This window comes from Lolium perenne, chromosome 4 (assembly GCF_019359855.2).
Source record: "Lolium perenne isolate Kyuss_39 chromosome 4, Kyuss_2.0, whole genome shotgun sequence".
Classification (NCBI taxonomy): domain Eukaryota; kingdom Viridiplantae; phylum Streptophyta; class Magnoliopsida; order Poales; family Poaceae; genus Lolium; species Lolium perenne.
The window spans coordinates 262,950,166-262,970,749 of record NC_067247.2 but is presented as its reverse complement, the minus strand read 5'-3'; positions in this window follow the sequence as shown (position 1 = coordinate 262,970,749).

The window sequence follows — 20,584 nt, the reverse complement described above, 5'->3', positions numbered from 1 at the left end:
TTTTTCTGGTTTCTTTGAATTTTATGCCCATTTGAATCTTGGTCAAATACTAGCCAGGTTTGACCAAGATTTAAACAATTTTAAAACATGAAAATGAAAAGGCAAGCATGCATGCATGGATCTTTTTTAGTCACTCTAAAATGAAGCTTTTGGTAGGTTCTTGAAATTTCCATGTTTGAAACCAATAGGACTTCTCTTCATGCTAGATCGACTTCATAAGATCGACCGACTTTATGGTTAGAGGGTAGATACATGCTTTTTCTGTTTTGAATATGCCTAGACCTTGTTCATCAATTTGAAATTTCCATGTTTGAAACCCAAAACCACTTCTTTTCATGCTCCATAATACAGAGTTTAAGGTTAGGGCCAGGGTAGATACATGATTTTTCTAGTTTGAATATGTCTAGACCATGTTTATCAACTTGAATGCTCATGCATTATAATATGACATAAAAAGGCTATGTGTGTTTTTTATTTTTTTATACCCATTTGAATCTTGGTCAAATCCTAGTTTTGACCAGGATTTAAACAAGTTTAAAACATGAAAATGAAAAGGTAAGCCTGTATCCTTCTTGGTCACTCTAAAATGAAGCTTTTGGGAGGTTTTAAATTTCCATGTTTGAAACCCAAAACCATTTCTCTTCATGCTTGACTTCATAAGATAAAGTTTAGGGTTAGGTGTAGATACATGATTTTTTTGTTTGAATATGTCTAGACCTTGTTTATCAACTTCAATTCTTACTATATGACATAAGAAGACTATGTGCTTTGGTTTTTCATTTTTTTTGATTTTTTCTGAATTTTTATGCCCATTTGAATCTAAAGGTGAGAGAACACGTTAAAGGTTATTCTAACAAAGGTCATGCTTGGAATCTTACCTATGTATTATTGTACATCACAAATATGAAATGAAAATATGTGCATCTCTATAAACCATAAACTCTAACCCTAACTATATAGAAAAAGATGAACAATCCATGCTTTTCGATTGCCTTTTTTGATCCACCTTTGGCTGGATTTCAAATTGGGGGGGGGGGGGGGTAGGGGACGAGTGTGTTTATTTGGATGCCTCTCTCGTATTTGCTAGTTTTTGGGGGTCACAAAAATTCAGGGTAGCATCATGCCCACCCCCCTCCCTTCACGCGTGGAAAAAGTGTTAGGCGAGTAGTAAAATGGCATGAACAACAAGTTTCAAGTAAAATTTCGAATATAACCAGAATGTACCAATTGATATATGAGTTAACTTGGCTTCATGGAAAAAAATAATGTCATGTAAATGAGTTAACTTGGCTTTCGTACCCTTGAATCCATATGAAACTTTGTACTAATGTAGTATAATAATCAACCGAGTTTTTACACCAACAGTGCATCGATTCGTGTGGTGCCCATGCGTGAGGTCCCACTCTTCAGTGAGCACAAGTCAAGTGCAGTAGGTACGCAAACTCGAAGCCATCTTCTTTGCCAAGAGAAGATGCATCAGGATGCGTATTGGAAGTCTCTGGGTCCTTCAGGATCCTTCGGTTGTCCCTCTCACAAAAAGAACAAATCTCTCTCATTCTCGGCCTCGCTCGACTCGCTCGCTCCCTCGCACCTCCTGCTCAACAGTCAACATCATCACCCGAAAAAGGGAAGACACCATAATTCTCTCCCTTCTTCTCTCCTTCCGAGTGATCCCTCTTCCTCCGAGTTTCACTCTACGGGCAAACACACATGTGCTGCATAGTAATAATAAAAGGTAGAAAAATCAACCTACGAATCTATAATTAAATAGGTTAAACTAGGGTTTCGCCCAGTACTACATGCATGACTTCATAAGACATAGTTTAGGGGTTAGGGGGTAGATACATGATTTGTATGGTTTGAATATTTCTAGACCTTGTTTATCAACTTTAATACTTACTATATGACATATAAGACTATGTGCTTTGGTTTTTCATTTTTCTGTTTTTTTTTTATTTTCTGCCAATTTGGTTTGACCAAGATTTAGACAAGTTTTACACGTGAAAACGAATAAGTAAGCCTGGATCCTTCTTAGTCACTCCAAAATGTTCCAATTGATAGGTGTGTTAACTTTGCTTCATGGAAAAAATAATATCATGTAAATGATTTAACTTGGATTTCCTACCCTTGAATCCATAGGAAACTTTGTTCTAATGCACTATAATAATCAACCGAGTTTTTACACCAACAGGTCTGTCACTTACGTGTGGTGCTCATGCGTGAGGTCCCACACTTCAGTGAGCACAAGTCACGTGCAATAGGTACGCAAACTCCCAGCCATTTTCTTTGTCAAGAGAAGACGCATCAGGATGCGTATTGGGAGTCTGTGGGTCCTTCTGGATCCTTCGGTTGTCCCTCTCACACAAAAAAATCTCTCTCATTCTCGGCCTCGCTCGACTCGCTCGCTCACTCGCTCGCTCCTCCTGCTCACTGACAAAACCTGCACAACAGTCAACATCATCACCCGAAAAAGGGAAGACACCATAATTCTCTCCCTTCTTCTCTCCTTCCGAGTGATCTATAATTGATCAAAAAGGAAATCCAAAAGGAACTCAAGTTTTTGGCGCGGATCCCTCTTCCTCCGAGTTTCACTCGACGGGCAAACACACATGTGTTGCATAGTAATAATAAAAAAGTACTCCGTAGAAAAATCGACCTACGAATATATGATTAAATACATACATCCATATTGAAGTCAATCGGAGGGAGGTTAAACTAGGGTTTTGCCCACTACTACAGCTACAGATCAAGTTCAAAAATATCCAACTACTGGTTCAATTTTGGGCTACTAATATAAAATTAAATAAGTTGAACTAGTATTCCTCTAAAAAAGTCATTTTGGTATGCATTGTTTTATACTTTTCATAGGTATAGTGCATCACAAATTCATGATTTCATGCTTTGCTTTGCCAATTTCGATTTTTTGTAACCACCTTCTCTTTGATTTCAAATTTAGGTCAAACTATTGGTGCCTGGTATGTGTTCTACTTGAATTGGATGCTGCGTGCGCACATGTTTTTCCATTGTTTTGGGCTTCCACGCATCTTTTGGGCATCCAAGTATTTAATTAGTTACCTTGTGTTTTCTTGAATTGTAATTCATGTACCATTCCTCCCAATTTTTATGCCCATTTGAATCTTGGTCAAATCATAAGTTTGACAAAGATTTGAACAAGTTTAAAACATGAAAAGATAACCATTTCTCTTCATGCTTGACTTCATAAGATAAAGTTTAGGGTTAGGGGTAGATATATGATTTTTCTGGTTTGAACATGTCTAGACCTTGTTTATCAACTTGAGTGCTTACTATATGACATAAGAAGGTTATGTGCTTTGGTTTTTCATTTTTTTTTTTGAATTTTTATGCCCATTTGAATCTTGGTCAAATCCTACGTACGGTTTGACCAAGATTTGAACAAGTTTAAAACATGTAAATAAAAGGTAATCCCGACCTGGATCCTTTAGTCAATCTAAAATGAAGCTTTTGGGGGTTCTTCAAATTTCCATGTTTGAAACCCAAAACCACTTCTCTTCATGATTGACTTCGTAAGATAGAGTTTAGGGTTAGGGGTAGATACGTACATGATTTTTCTAAGTATTTTTATGCCCATTTGAATCTTGGTCAAATCCTAAGTTTGACAAAGATTTGAACAAGTTTAAAACATGAAAATGAAAAGGTAAGCCTGGATCCTTCTTAGTCACTCTAAAATGAAGCTTTTGGGAGGATTCTGAAATTTCCATGTTTGAAACTCAAAACCACTTCTCTTCATGCTTGATCGACTTCATAAGACAGAGTTTAGGTTTAGGGATAGATACATGATTTGTCTGGTTTGAAAATGTTTAGACCTTTGTTTATCAACTTGAATGCTTACTATATGACATAAGAATACTACGTGCTTTGGTTTTCATTTTTTCCATTTTTACTAAATTTTTATGCCCATTTGATCTTTTGGTCAAATCCTAGGTTTAACCAAGATTTAATTAAACAAGTTTAAAATTACATGAAAATGAAAAGGTAAGCATGCATCCTTCTTAGTCACTCCCAAGTGAAGCTTTTGGGAAGGTTTTTGAAATTTCCATGTTTCAAACCCAAAATGACTTCTCTTCGTGCTTGACTTCAGAAGACAAAGTTTAGGGTTGTTAGGGGTAGATATATGATTTTTCTGGTTTGAATATGTCTAGACCTTGTTTATCAACTTGAGTGCTTACTATATGACATAATAAGGCTATGTGCTTTGGTTTTTCATTTTTTTTGAATTTTTATGCCCATTTGAGTCTTGGTCAAATCCTAGGTACGATTTGACCAAGATTTGAACATGTTTAAAACATGAAAATAAAAGGTAAGCATGGATCCTTCTTAATTAGTCACTCTAAAATGAAGCCTTTAGGAGGTTTTTGAAATTTCCATGTTTGAAACCCAAAACCACTTCTCTTGATGCTTGACTTCGTAAGATATATAGAGTTTATTAGGCTGGGTTAGGGGTAGATACATTATTTGTCTCGTTTGAATATGTTTAGACCTTGTTTATCAACTTGAATGCTTACAATATGACATAATAATACTATATGCTTTGGTTTTCATGTTTGGATTTTTTCTTAATTTTTATGCCCATTTGATCTTGGTCAAATCCTAGGTTTAAGCAAGATTTAAACAAGTTTAAAACATTAAAATAAAAGGTAAGTGATGACCCACAAGTATAGGGGGTGTATCGTAGTATCTTCGATAAGTAAGAATGTCGATCCCAATGAGGAGCAGAAGGTGCTGACAAGCAGTTTCGATGAAGGATTCACTGTAAATGCTCACAGACAAGTATTCAGGGGGTTTTGATGTAACAGATGAATAAAGTACGAATAAGTAAAGTGCGCGAGTAATAATTGCAGCGAGTGGCCCAATCCTTTTTAGCACAAAGGACAAGCCGGTTTGTTTACTTATAATAACCAAACGTTCTCGAGGACACACGGGATTTTAGTCTAGTGCTTTCGCTACATACGGATAATTAATCTTCATTGTTTTGATAAGTGTCGTGTGGGTGAACCTACGCTAATGTACCGTGCCGAATAACCACATCAATATCTTCAAGTTCACAAGAACCAATTTCGTGCATAATCTCCGTGTAAAGCTCATAAGGAATAGCACTAATACTTGCACCAATATCACATAAACCATAATAACAATGATCACCAATTCTAACAGATAGCATAGGAACACTAGCTTGCTTGGACTTATTAGGATGTGAAACAATATTAGAGGCATCTTCACAGAAAATAATATGACCATCCTCCACATTTTCAGTCACAAGATCTTTAATAATTGCAACAGCAGGTTCAACTTTTATTTGTTCTTCAGGTTCTATAGGTTTCTTTTCACTTTTATGAACCACACTATTTATAACAGAGTACTCCTTCATTTTAGCAGGGAAAGGAGTTTTTTCAATATAAGCTTCAGGAATAACATGATCAACAGTTTCCACTACAACACATTTATTTATAGATGAATCAATTTTATCTTTATACGGTCCATGATACTTATCAAAGTTCTTCTTAGGCAATTCATAATGAGAAGCAAAAGCTTTATAAAGATTTGCAACAACTTGAGAATCAAGACCATAAGTAGCACTCATATTACGAAATTTATCAGTACCCATAAAAGCTTCAATGCATTTATAATCATAATTTATACCTGATTCTCTATCCTTGTCGTTCTCCCATCCTTCAGTGTTTTCTTGGATCCGATTAAGAAGGTCCCTTTTAAACTCTTCCTTGTTGCGTGTAAATGATCCAGAACAAGAAGTATCCAGCAAGGTCTTGTCTTGAAAAGAAAGTCTTGCATAGAAATTATCAATAATAATATTACCAGGAATCTCATGAATGGGGCATTTGAGCATTAAAGACTTCAATCTCCCCCACGCTTGGGCAATACTCTCTCCTTCATCGGGCCAAAAATTATATATGCGATTCCGATCTTTGTGAATCTCACTTGGAGGATAGAACTTAGAATAAAACCGGGGCACAATATCATTCCATTCAAGAGAATCCCCATTATCCAGTAATTTATACCAATGCGCCGCTTTACCAAACAGCGATATAGAGAATAGTTTCTTCCTCACTTCATCCATAGCAATACCTGCACACTTGAATAAACCGCATAATTCATGTAAGAACATTAAATGATCTCCAGGGTGGACAGTTCCATCCCCTGTATAACGGTTACCCACTACACGTTCAATAATTTTCATAGGTATTTTGTATGGTATTTCTTCCTTACCTGGCGCCTCATCCACTACCTTTGCAGTAGTAGTAGATTTCCCAAATAAACACTCAAGAGAAGATCTCTCCATAATGAATTATAGCAGCAGGCAGAAATAAAATCAGCACAAACATTAGAAATTTCCCTTACCAATTCCACTTACCAATAGCGCTTCACTCCACGGCAACGGCGCCAGAAAATAGTCTTGATGACCCACAAGTATAGGGGGTGTATCGTAGTATCTTCGATAAGTAAGAATGTCGATCCCAATGAGGAGCAGAAGGTGCTGACAAGCAGTTTCGATGAAGGATTCACTGTAAATGCTCACAGACAAGTATTCAGGGGGTTTTGATGTAACAGATGAATAAAGTACGAATAAGTAAAGTGCGAGATTAATAATTGCAGCGAGTGGCCCAATCCTTTTGAGCACAAAGGACAAGCCGGTTTGTTTACTTATAATAACCAAACGTTCTCGAGGACACACGGGATTTTAGTCTAGTGCTTTCGCTACATACGGCTAATTAATCTTCATTGTTTTGATAAGTGTTGTGTGGGTGAACCTATGCTAATGTACCGCCCTTCCTAGGACTAATACATACTTGTGATTATACTCCTTGCAAGCATCCGCAACTACAAGAAAGTAATTAAGATAAATCTAACCACAGCCTTAAACTCTGAGATCCTGCTATCCCTCCTGCATCGATATACCAACGGGGGCTCAGGTTTCTGTCACTCCGGCAACCCCGCAATTGGCAAACGAGTACAAGATGCATTCCCCTAGGCCCATAAAGGTGAAGTGTCGTGTAGTCGACATTCACACGACACCACTAGAAGAATAACACCACAACTTAAATATCATAACATTGAATATTACTCAACCATACTTCACTACTAACATTTAGACTTCACCCATGTCCTCAAGAACTAAACGAACTACTCACGAGACATCATATGGAACATGATCAGAGGTGATATGATGATGAATAACAATCTGAACATAAACCTTGGTTCAATGGTTTCACTCAATAGCATCAATAACAAGTAGAAATCAACACCGGGAGAGTTTCCCCTATCAAACAATCAAGATCAAACCCAAATTGTTACAGCGGTGACGGCGTGCAGCGGTGGAGACGGCGGTGATGATGATGAAGATGATGATGATGGTGATGGAGATGATGTCCAGCTCGATGACGGTGATGATGGCGTCGATTTCCCCCTCCGGGAGGGAATTTCCCCGGCGGATCTCAGCCTGCCGGAGAGTTCTTTTCTCTCTGGTGTTCTCCGCCCCGCAGAGGCGGCTGTGGCACTTCACGATGTACCCCTGGAGCTTAGGTTTTCGGGGCGAAGGCGTACGCGAAGAAAAGGAGGCGAGAGGGGGCTGTGGGCCCCCTCCTCACAGGGCGGCGCGGCCAGGCCTTGGACCGCGCCGGCCTATGGGGTGGGCCCACCTCGGGTCCCCTCGGCTCCCCCTTCTGGCTCCCTTCGTATTCTGGAAAAATAGGATTTTTCATATAATTTCCGTCAACTGTTGATCTTCCGAAATATTGCATTCTGACGGCGCTTTTTCTAGCAGAATCCTGACTCCGGTGCGCGATCCTCCAATAATCATGAAATATGCAAAATAGATGAAATAACATAAGTATTATCTCCAAATATGAAATATATCAATGAATAACAGCAAATTATGATATAAAATAGTGATGCAAATTGGACGTATCAACTCCCCCCAAGCTTAGACTTCGCTTGTCCCCAAGCGAAACTGAACTCGGTAAACAGGACCACATGTTTATGGAGTGAAGAGTCGATAAATCAAATACGGACAAGAAGCATCATATTCATTCACACAAGACATTCTAGTGAACAACTTCCTCATATAACTCAACTTGAAACAAGTATAAGGTAATCACAAATAAAGGTGCATAAGGAATCATAGTTGGTGATGGCAAACTTCGTTCTGGGTCAGAGAACAATTAACAGGTTATTCTTATCTATCGAGCAGCGCTCTCATGTTAAAGTTTATATGGCTCATCTTGCATACTCAATCATAATGATCATTGATAACTTTCAAAGCTATATTCATTCAGATAAAACTTGTACTAATCAAGGAAGAGTAAAAGACATGATGAAGCAAATCACAATATAATGGTTTGATCACAACAGCTCAAATGCTTGCTTGAGATGGAGGGAAATAGGTTTACTGACTCAACATAAAGTAAAAGATAGGCCCTTCGCAGAGGGAAGCAGGGATTAAATCATGTGCTAGAGCTTTTTCAGTTTTGAAATCATATAAAGAGAATAAAAGTAATATTTTGAGAGGTGTTTGTTGTTGTCAACGACTGGTAGCGGGTACTCTAACCCCCTTGCCAGACAAACTCTCGAAGAGCGGCTCCCATTAAGACATTTTCATTTTGGGTGGCACCCCTTCCAACCTTACTTTCACAAACCATGGCTAACCGAATCCTCGGGTGCCTGCCAACAATCTCATACCATGAAGGAGTGCCTTTTTATTTTAGTTTTATTTAGATGACAGTCCTCCCAACCTTTGCTTTCTCAAGCCATGGCTAACCGAATCCTCGGGTGCCGTCCAACAATCACATACCATGGGGGAGTGTCTATTTGTAGTATCATGAAAGTTAATTAATCGGGGCTGGGAACCCCATTGCCAGCTCTTTTTGCAAAATTATTGGATAAGTGGATGAAGCCACTAGTCCATTGGTGAAAGTTGCCCAACAAGATTGAAAGATAAAACACCACATACTTCCTCATGAGCCATAAAACTTTGACACAAATAAGAAATGATAAATTTTGAATTGTTTAAAGGTAGCACACGAAGTATTTACTTGGGATGGCAGGAAATACCATGAAGTAGGTAGATATGGTGGACACAAATGGCATAGGTTTGGGTTGAGGTTTGGATGCACGAGAAGCATTCCCTCTCAGTACAGGTCTTTGGCTAGCAAGGTTAATTAGCAAGCACAATAGTTGAGGGAAACAAACGAATATACATGTGATAGAAACAATCATGCATCTTTCTTGTAAGCACAAACAATTTTAACTTCAGAATAATAAGCTATGAGCTAACAAGAAAGGAAGACAATGAAACAACTATATATATTTCTCTTTTCTACTTAAACCTCAAGGTGTTGTTGCTATTGACCAATGCTAAGTTTGCCAAAACCAAATAGATTTACTCAATGCTCCCAAAGTGGTACCAATACTAAAATCAAGATCAATCATATAATAGAAATTGCAAACTAAAATAAGGTGTGCAATATGTAAATGATAAGACTTCTCATTAATATTTCATAACGATAACTCACACCAAGGGATACATAGACAACCGACTAAAAGAGAGATACTTCCACACTGCAACCCATCTTATATGATAACTTCCCTACTCATGATATGACACTACTTGATAGTAAAAAGTAAAAGGTAGTGATGATGTGATACCGCGGCACTCCCCCAAGCTTGGAACAAACCAAGGGGATGCCAATACCGATGATGAATTACTCCTTTGGCGATGGTGGTGATGAATTCCTCCCGCGCTTCTTACAGATCTCCTTCAGTTTCAGTTTCTCAGCTTGGCAATTCTGCACTAAGGCTCGAAGAGATTCATTGTTATCTGAAGTTGGCGGTGGCGACCTTGTGATGGGTATCGAGTAATATTCCAGCATTCTACGGAGTCGGTAATTCTCCTCCTGGAGTATCTCCACTTCTCTTCTTAGAGCCCGGTATTGACCACAAAACTCATCGGTAGTCCGTAGAGCTTCTTCCAGCACAGGGAAAGAGTCGAGGCCAAGAGCAGGTGGTAAGGGTCCCTGCAAGTTATGAGAGAAAGAACGTCGAGTGTCAACAGATCCCACCAAGATTTGCTTACTCCCAACAGCTTGTTGCTCTTGTTTTGACGACACCCTTTTCACTTCTTCCTTCGAAGGCCCTTTGCCCTTGTTGTTGGAGGCCATGGTGCTCCTAGATTGAAAATAGATACTGACAGAACCAGCTCGAAACAAAACACGTCGAGAAAACGATATACGGACCTCCAGGGGTCCGGGGGATTATATAGCAGGAATTTTTATGTCATAAGGAAACTACCAGGTCGAACCGGAGTCGGAAAGGGGCGACGAGGTGGCCAGCTCATAGGGCGGCGCGGGCCAAGGCCTGGCCGCGCCGGCCTATGGGGGCACGCCCTCGTGCGTCTCCTCCACTCCGTTTCGATCTCGTAATTTTTCATATTTTCCAAAAACAGCAAAAACATTGTTCGGAAAGTAAATCGCGAACTTTTTATTACACTCTTTATTACCTATTCAAAGTCAAGTTCTGGCGGACTGTCAATTTGACCTTTGATGAAAGCCTCTGGTGTTTCCACTCGAATAACATCAACATCTACATTATAAGAATCACCTGAGATATAATGCTTGAGTCTTTGTCCATTCACCACTTGTGTGGCATTGCCTTGGAGAGAACTAATTTTAATTGCTCATGAATGATACACCTCCTCAACAACATATGGTCCTTCCCATTTTGAGAGTAATTTCCCTGCAAAGAATCTAAGACGAGACCGATACAATAGGACTTTATCCCCAATATTTAACTCTCTTTTGATAATCCTTCTATCATGCCATTTCTTAACTTTCTCTTTAAAGAGTTTAGCATTTTCATAAGCTTCACTTCTCCATTCATCTAGAGAACTTAATTGCAGCAACCTCTTATTACCGGCTAGTTTAGGATCTTTGTTTAATTCTCTAACAGCCCAATAAGATTTGTGCTCTAGTTCTAAAGGTAAATGACAAGCTTTTCCATAAACCATTTTATAAGGTGACATTCCCATGGGGTTTTTATAAGCAGTTCTATAAGCCCATAGTGCTTCCTTCAATTTACTAGCCCAATTCTTTCTAGTTTTATTAACAGTCTTTTGCAAGATAGATTTAATTTCTCTATTTGATAGTTCTACTTGCCCGCTAGTTTGAGGATGATAAGCGGAAGCAATTCTATGATTAATACCATATTTAGCAAGAGTTTTTCTAAAACCACCATGAATAAAATGAGAACCTCCATCTGTCATAATATATCTAGGAACTCCAAATCTAGGAAAAATAATGTCTAAAAGCATTCTTAAAGAGGTCTCACCATCAGCACTTTTTGTAGGTATGGCTTCCACCCATTTAGTAACATAATCAACAGCAACAAGTATATGAGTGTTACCTTCTGAAGAGGGAAAAGGTCCCATGAAGTCAAATCCCCAACAATCAAACGGTTCAATAACAAGAGTATAATTCATAGGTATTTCATTGCGTCTGGAGATATTACCAACCCTTTGACATTCATCACAAGATAAAATAAACTTCCTTGCATCTTTGAAGAGAGTTGCCCAATAAAAACCTGATTGTAGAACCTTTTGCGCGGTTCTATCTCCGGTGTGATGTCCTCCATAAGCACTACCATGACATTTACTCAATATCTCTTGTTGCTCATATTCGGGAACACATCTTCGCAGAATACCATCCATTTCTTCTTTATATAAGTGTGGGTCATCCCAAAAATAATGCCTCAAATCATAAAAGAATTTCCTCCTTTGCTGAGCTGAAAAGGTTGGAGGCAAGTACTTGGAAACAATAAAGTTAGCATAATCAGCATACCAAGGACTGTCTCGCGAGCTCACCTTTATTACAGCCAATTATTCATTTGGAAAACTATCATTAACAGGAACAGGATCATAAGCAATATTTTCCAATCTAGACAAATTATCAGCAACAGGATTATCAGCACCTTTCCTATCAACAATATGTAAATCAAATTCTTGCAACAGAAGTACCCATCTAATAAGCCTTGGCTTAGCATCTTTCTTTTGCATAAGGTATCTGATTGCAGCATGATCAGTATGAATAGTAACTTTTGAATCAACGATATAAGATCTAAACTTATCACAAGCAAAGACTACAGCTAACAATTCTTTTTCAGTAGTAGCATAATTTCTTTGAGCAGCATCAAGAGTTTTACTAGCATAATGAATAACATTCAGTTTTTTATCTACTCGCTGTCCAAGAACAGCACCTACAGCAAAATCACTAGCATCACACATAATTTCAAATGGTAAGTTCCAATCAGGAGGTTCAACTATAGGGGCAGTTGTTAAGGCTTTCTTTAGAGTTTCAAAAGCTTCCTTACAATCATCATCAAAAACAAAAGGTACATCTTTTTGAAGAAGATTAGTAAGAGGCTTTGAAATCTTGGAGAAGTCTTTAATAAACCTCCTATAAAACCCAGCATGACCAAGAACACTACGAATACCTTTAACATCCCTAGGATAGGGCATCTTCTCAATGGCTTCAACTTTAGCTCTATCAACTTCAATACCTCTCTCGGAAATTTTATGTCCCAATACAATTCCTTCATTAACCATAAAGTGGCATTTCTCCCAATTAAGAACAAGGTTAGTTTCTTCACATCTCTGCAAAACTTTATCAAGGTTCCCCGAGCAATTATCAAAAGAATTTCCATAGACGGAAAAATCGTCCATGAATACCTCTACAATACTCTCACAAAAGCCATGAAAAATAGCAGACATGCATCTTTGAAAAGTAGCAGGAGCATTACATAAACCAAAAGGCATACGCCTATAAGCATAATTTCCATAGGGACAAGTGAAAGTGGTTTTCTCTTGATCTTTAGTTTTAACAGCAATTTGTGAAAACCCAGAATAACCATCAAGAAAACAAAAATGAGTATTTTTAGATAACCTTTCTAACATTTGATCAATAAAAGGCAAAGGGTAATGATCTTTCTTAGTAACCTTATTAACTTTTCGATAATCAATGCACATTCTATACCCTACAACTACTCTTTGAGGTATGAGCTCATCATTATCATTAGGCACAACAGTCATTCCTCCTTTCTTAGGAACACAATGCACAGGACTAACCCATCTACTATCAGCAATAGGATATATAATACCAGCTTCAAGGAGTCTTAATACCTCATTTCTTACCACATCCTTCATCTTAGGAATTAGACGACGCTGAGGTTCAACAACAGGCTTCGCATCATCTTCCATATTAATGGCGTGTTGGCAAATAGAGGGAGAAATCCCCTTCAAGTCATCAAGAGTGTAGCCAATAGCACCTCGGTGTTTCTTCAGTATTTCCAATAACCTTTCTTCTTCAAACTCTGAAAGCTTAGAACTAATAATAACAGGATATAGTTTCTTATCATCAATATGAGCATATTTAAGATTATCAGGCAATGGTTTTAAATCAAAGACAGGATCTTCCTTTGGTGGTGGTGTTGTACCTAAATCTTCAACCGGTAAGTCATGTTTCAGAATAGGTTGACGAAGGAAAATTTCATCAAGCTCATTTCTTTCTTCCCTAAAGACTTCACTCTCACTATTCTCCAAATGTTGCTGCAATGGATTATTAGGAGCAAGAGCAATAGACGCACACTGTTCAACTCTAAAATCATTATTAGGCAAATCAGCTTTATAAGGAGTTTTGGCAAATTTAGAGAAATTAAACTCATAAGATTCACCAGCAAATTTAGTCAAAATTTTCTCTTTCTTGCAATCTATAATAGCTCCACAAGTATTTAGAAAAGGTCTACCAAAAATGATAGGATAATATTTACTAGCAGCAGAACCAAGTACCAAAAAGTCAGCAGGATATTTAATCTTACCACATAGAACTTCCACATCTTGAACAATACCAATTGGAGAGATAGTTTCTCTATTAGCCAGCCGAATAACCACATCAATATCTTCAAGTTCACAAGAACCAATTTCGTGCATAATCTCCGTGTAAAGCTCATAAGGAATAGCACTAATACTTGCACCAATATCACATAAACCATAATAACAATGATCACCAATTCTAACAGATAGCATAGGAACACTAGCTTGCTTGGACTTATTAGGATGTAAAACAATATTAGAGGCATCTTCACAGAAAATAATATGACCGTCCTCCACATTTTCAGTCACAAGATCTTTAATAATTGCAACAGCAGGTTCAACTTTTATTTGTTCTTCAGGTTCTATAGGTTTCTTTTCACTTTTATGAACCGCACTATTTATAACAGAGTACTCCTTCATTTTAGCAGGGAAAGGAGTTTTTTCAATATAAGCTTCAGGAATAACATGATCAACAGTTTCCACTACAACACATTTATTTATAGATGAATCAATTTTATCTTTACTAGCACAATACCCGTGCGTTGCAACGGATCGACAAATGAAAAAAAGAGTTTCTTAAAAGTAAAATAAATGAAACATTTATCTTCATTTTCAATGAAAATAAAATCTAAAATTAAAGGCAGAAAAAAGACATTTTAAGCCTAAGATCGAAATTGGCTATCCAATAGTTCAAACATACATGCCGCTTATTTTATCGTCGAAGACTATGTAAGCAGAAAATCTCACTCCATATCCCACTAATATACATTATGTTAATTTTCTGTTAGCGATCCAAATTAATTATCGCAGATTTAGGCTAAATGTTTTGTATATTTTATAGGTTCTTTAAACTTGCAATAATTAATTTGGATTAGAGGTAGTACTCCGTACTAAATTTGTCTCTCTCAAACTCGAATATTTGATACACCATAATCTGGATGGAACATAACAATACACATACAACAATAGGGATAGCAAATTGATTAATTTTCATTGTTAATTAATTCTGTGAAAGCACAATCATAGTCCATCGTAGCATGTGGCAAGATTCTATGAAAAAAATATGAGGAACAGCAAACAATCTTTCCATCTCTCAATTTCTCTGTCAGTCTCACTAAAGAAGATGCAGATATCGATGTGAATAACAAAACCGGCAGAAATCCTAGTAAAAAAATAACGGCAGAAATCAGCAAGGCAACAACCGCAGCAAATCTCTCTCTCGCTTTCTATCTCCCCCAAGCAGCAGATAGCCATCATCTCTGTCTTCAAGCTGGTTTCGTCTCATCCCCTTCTCTATCCCAGCAGCAGCGCCGCTGTGCACACCTATCGCGCCCCGCCCCCTCTGCTTCCTCCCCTACGCTCCCTCGTTACCCTCGACGGGGCCAGGCCAGAGACGTGACCCGAGTAGAGGGCCCTGTATCCGGATTTCACCGGCCGAAAACTCGGACGAGCTAGCAGAACCCGTATCCCCACCCCGTAATACGGGTTCTGCTAGCTCGTCCGAGTTTTCGGCCCCTCAAAATAGGGTTTTAGACAGCAATTTGCACAATAATTTCACATCAAACATAGCACATCCAAAATATATGATGCATAATTCATAGTTTTAACATCACAACGTGATCATAGGCAATGCTCAAGCCACGGAAGTTCCCAAATGTGATCAACCATCAAGGGATCCATCTCCACCGGCGCCACCGCTCGCCGGAGACTCACCTTGAGCACGAGCTTGACGCGCAGCCTTCTTCCACGCAATGATGTCCGCCTTGGTCTCGTTCCACCACGCCAGCTGATCCTCGTCCATGCCGTCGGTGCACATCATCATGATTTCCCTCTCCTCGGCCAAGAGCTCCTTCATGGCCTTGGCTTCTTTGGCTTTGATCAACTTCATGTCAAGCTCGGCCTTCAACTTGGCATCTTCCCTCCTTGCTTGCACCTTGGCAAGCTTCAACTCACTCTTCTTGTCGGTGATGAGGAGCTTGGTCTCCAACGTCTTCATCGTCAATGCCTCCTTGGACTTCATGAGTTGATCCAACTTCTCCCGGAAGCTAGCTGCTTCAAGTTCTACCTTGACCCTCTCCTTGGCCTTCTTGTTGCCCTCGGGCTTGCCGGTGTTTCTCCCACTCATGTCCTCCGCTTCATCATCCATGGTGAGAAGTGCCTCCTTTTTGCACTTTGGCTCGTTGTCCCGCAACTTCCATTTAGGAAGATGTTGAAGGATGGAAAAGCAATGTTGAAATTGAAATTCCTTGTTCTTTGAGCCGGCCATGTCCTTGTACCGTTGTTGAGCATACTTGGGCTGCACAACAATAGTATGAGGAGATGTTTCCACATCATCAACACAATATGGATAGCTTGTGATGTTTGCACATCATCAACATAAGGAAAACTTACATAGTCCTCCGGCACGCATCCACTAGGAGGGTTGTCGGCCACTTGATACATGGCAGCACTCCAACGAGAACAAGCCGGCTTGATGATGTTCCATCGGCCTTCAAGGGAGCGGTAGGATCTGTCCGCCATGCTCTTCGTGCGAGGCTTCAGCTGGTGGTACTGATCCTCAATGCGCTGCCAATAGCGCTTGCCGCCTTGGTCCACTCCGGTGCACGCATCCATCCCCACCTTGCTCCAAGCACGGACCAAGATGGCGTCCTCGATCTCGCTGTAGTTCGCCGTGCGTGGCTTCGGCGTCGACGAAGAACCGGCGGCAGCCGGATCAACCTCAACCACCTCCTCGTCACCCTCATCCTCCTCCTCGTCATCAAAGTCTTCAACATTGCACTCCCCATCGAATGCACCGATACCGGCGTCCAAATTCACCGCGGAATCGTTGAGCATGTCCAAGTAGGATGTTGTGGACTCAACATCGAACACCTTGTCTACGTCGATGGTGGTTGGCGGCAGCGCGGGCTGCGCGGGCGGCGCAACGGCCGGAACGGACGGAGGAGGGGTCGTGACCTTGGAGGGCCGTGGAGGCGCGAGGCCGATGCGGCTGATTGCCTTTGTCCGCACCTTGGCTGGCGCCACGCCCCTCGGCCCGGCCGCCTTGGTCTTCACCAGGCCCGTCTTCTTGGCAGCCGGCGGCGCTTCGCCCGGTGAATCGGCGGCCGCCGCAGGTGCTTCGAAGAATTGCTTCGGGATCCTCTTCCTCTTCGACGGGATGGTGGAGGCGATCATGGCCGACACGACGCCGGCGGCCGGCGGACCTCCGACGGGGACATCAACCACCGCGCCCGAAGGAGGTGTACCGCCGGCGGTAGGCGGCTCTTGCGGACGGTCTATGGCGGCCGGATCCGGCCGGGAAGGGCGCGGGGGAGGAGATCGGGCGGCGGCGGCGGCAGTTGGCTTCAGCGAAATGCTTCCCGCGCAGTGGAGTGGGCGATAGTGGTTTCGCCCACTATCCCCGCTCCCACCCCGCACAAGTAGGGGGCGACGACCCGCCCCGTACTCGAAAACAGCAAAAAACAATTCAGGGGCCGTTTTTACGGGGCGTGCTAGACGGCCGGGTAGAGCCGAAACCCTCAAATCGGCGGTTATTATACGGGTTTGCCCCTTTTACGGGCTCTGTTAGACCTGCTCTTAGCCTCTCACCTTGCCCCGCTGCCCCCTACTCCATCCCTAGACATCACCAGCGCATGCCCAGGCTCGCTTGAACAGCGCAACGAGCCGATGAATGGCCACACAACGGCCACCTTGGACAGCTGCGAGGCGCGTGGAGGAGCTCTCGGGCGCCATGGACGAGCTCCTCCCGAATCCAATGGGCAGCGTGGAAACCAGGGGCATCGAGATCAAGCGCCATGAAGAGCGCCTGGCCGGCAGCGGGTTGCGCCCGGATCTCGGTTCCAGGCCTCTCTGGGCCGCTCGTACTTTTCGCGTGAGCGTTCGGCGATCCAGAAAACATCGAACCATTTTCACTTAGCGGTGGCAGACCCGTAACATTTCCAGTATCAGGTCAACGGTCCAGGGGTAAAATCGGAAGAAAAAATGACGAACCAAGGAAACAATCCTTCCTTTATTATTAGGTATAGATACGGTCCATGATACTTATCAAAGTTCTTCTTAGGCAATTCATAATGAGAAGCAAAAGCTTTATAAAGATTTGCAGCAACTTGAGAATCAAGACCATAAGTAGCACTCATATTACGAAATTTATCAGTATCCATAAAAGCTTCAATGCATTTATAATCATAATTTATACCTGATTCTCTATCCTTGTCGTTCTCCCATCCTTCAGTATTTTCTTGGATCCGATTAAGAAGGTCCCTTTTAAACTCTTCCTTGTTGTATGTAAATGATCCAGAACAAGAAGTATCCAGCAAGGTCTTGTCTTGAAAAGAAAGTCTTGCATAGAAATTATCAATAATAATATTACCAGGAAGCTCATGAATGGGGCATTTGAGCATTAAAGACTTCAATCTCCCCCACGCTTGGGCAATACTCTCTCCTTCATGAGGCCAAAAATTATATATGCGATTCCGATCTTTTTGAATCTCACTTGGAGGATAGAACTTAGAATAAAACCGGGGCACAATATCATTCCATTCAAGAGAATCCCCATTATCCAGTAATTTATACCAATGCGCCGCTTTACCAGACAACGATATAGAGAATAGTTTCTTCCTCACTTCATCCATAGCAATACCTGCACACTTGAATAAACCGCATAATTCATGTAAGAACAGTAAATGATCTCCAGGGTGGACAGTTCCATCCCCTGTATAACGGTTACCCACTACACGTTCAATAATTTTCATAGGTATTTTGTATGGTATTTCTTCCTTACCTGGCGCCTCATCCACTACCTTTGCAGTAGTAGTAGATTTCCCAAATAAACACTCAAGAGAAGATCTCTCCATAATGAATTATAGCAGCAGGCAGAAATAAAATCAGCACAAACAGTAGAAATTTCCCTTACCAATTCCACTTACCAATAGCGCTTCACTCCCCGGCAACGGCGCCAGAAAATAGTCTTGATGACCCACAAGTATAGGGGGTGTATCGTAGTATCTTCGATAAGTAAGAATGTCGATCCCAATGAGGAGCAGAAGGTGCTGACAAGCAGTTTCGATGAAGGATTCACTGTAAATGCTTACAGACAAGTATTCAGGGGGTTTTGATGTAACAGATGAATAAAGTACGAATAAGTAAAGTGCGAGAGTAATAATTGCAGCGAGTGGCCCAATCCTTTTTAGCACAAAGGACAAGCCGGTTTGTTTACTTATAATAACCAAATGTTCTCGAGGACACACGGGATTTTAGTCTAGTGCTTTCGCTACATACGGCTAATTAATCTTCATTGTTTTGATAAGTGTTGTGTGGGTGAACCTATGCTAATGTATCGCCCTTCCTAGGAATAATACATACTTGTGATTATACTCCTTGCAAGCATCCGCAACTACAAGAAAGTAATTAAGATAAATCTAACCACAACTTTAACTCTGAGATCCTGCTATCCCTCCTGCATCGATATACCAACGGGGGCTCAGGTTTCTGTCACTCCGGCAACCCCGCAAGTGGCAAACGAGTACAAGATGCATTCCCCTAGGCCCATAAAGGTGAAGTGTCGTGTAGTCGACGTTCACACGACACCACTAGAAGAATAACACCACAACTTAAATATCATAACATTGAATATTACTCAACCATACTTCACTACTAACATTTAGACTTCACCCATGTCCTCAAGAACTAAACGAACTACTCACGAGACATCATATGGAACATGATCAGAGGTGATATGATGATGAATAACAATCTGAACATAAACCTTGGTTCAATGGTTTCACTCAATAGCATCAATAACAAGTATAAATCAACACCGGGAGAGTTTCCCCTATCAAACAATCAAGATCAAACCCAAATTGTTACAGCGGTGACGGCGTGCAGCGGTGGAGACAGCGGTGATGATGATGAAGATGATGATGGTGATGGAGATGATGTCCAGCTCGATGACGGTGACGATGGCGTCGATTTCCCCCTCCGGGAGGGAATTTCCCCGGCGGATCTCAGCCTGCCGGAGAGTTCTTTTCAATCTTGTGTTCTCCGCCCCGCAGAGGCGGCTGTGGCACTTCGCGATGTACCCCTGGAGCTTAGGTTTTCGGGGCGAAGGCGTACGCGAAGAAAAGGAGGCGAGAGGGGGCTGTGGGCCCCCTCCTCACAGGGCGGCGCGGCCAGGCCTTGGGCCGTGCCGGCCTATGGGGTGGGCCCACCTCGGGTCCCCTCGGCTCCCCCTTCTGGCTCCCTTCGTCTTCTGGAAAAATAGGATTTTTCATATAATTTCCGTCAACTGTTGATCTTCCGAAATATTGCATTCTGACGGCGCTTTTTCCAGCAGAATCCTGACTCCGGTGCGCGATCCTCCAATAATCATGAAACATGCAAAATAGATGAAATAACATAAGTATTATCTCCAAATATGAAATATATCAATGAATAACAGCAAATTATGATATAAAATAGTGATGCAAATTGGACGTATCAGTAAGCCCAGCCCGGATCCTTCTTAGTCACTCTAAAATGAAGCTTTTGGGAGGTTTTTGAAATTTCCATGTTTGAAACCCAAAAACCACTTCTCTTCATGCTTCACTTCGTAAGATAGAGTTTAGGGTTAGGGGTAGATACGTACATGATTTTTCTAAGTATTTTTATGCCCATTTGAATCTTGGTCAAATCCTA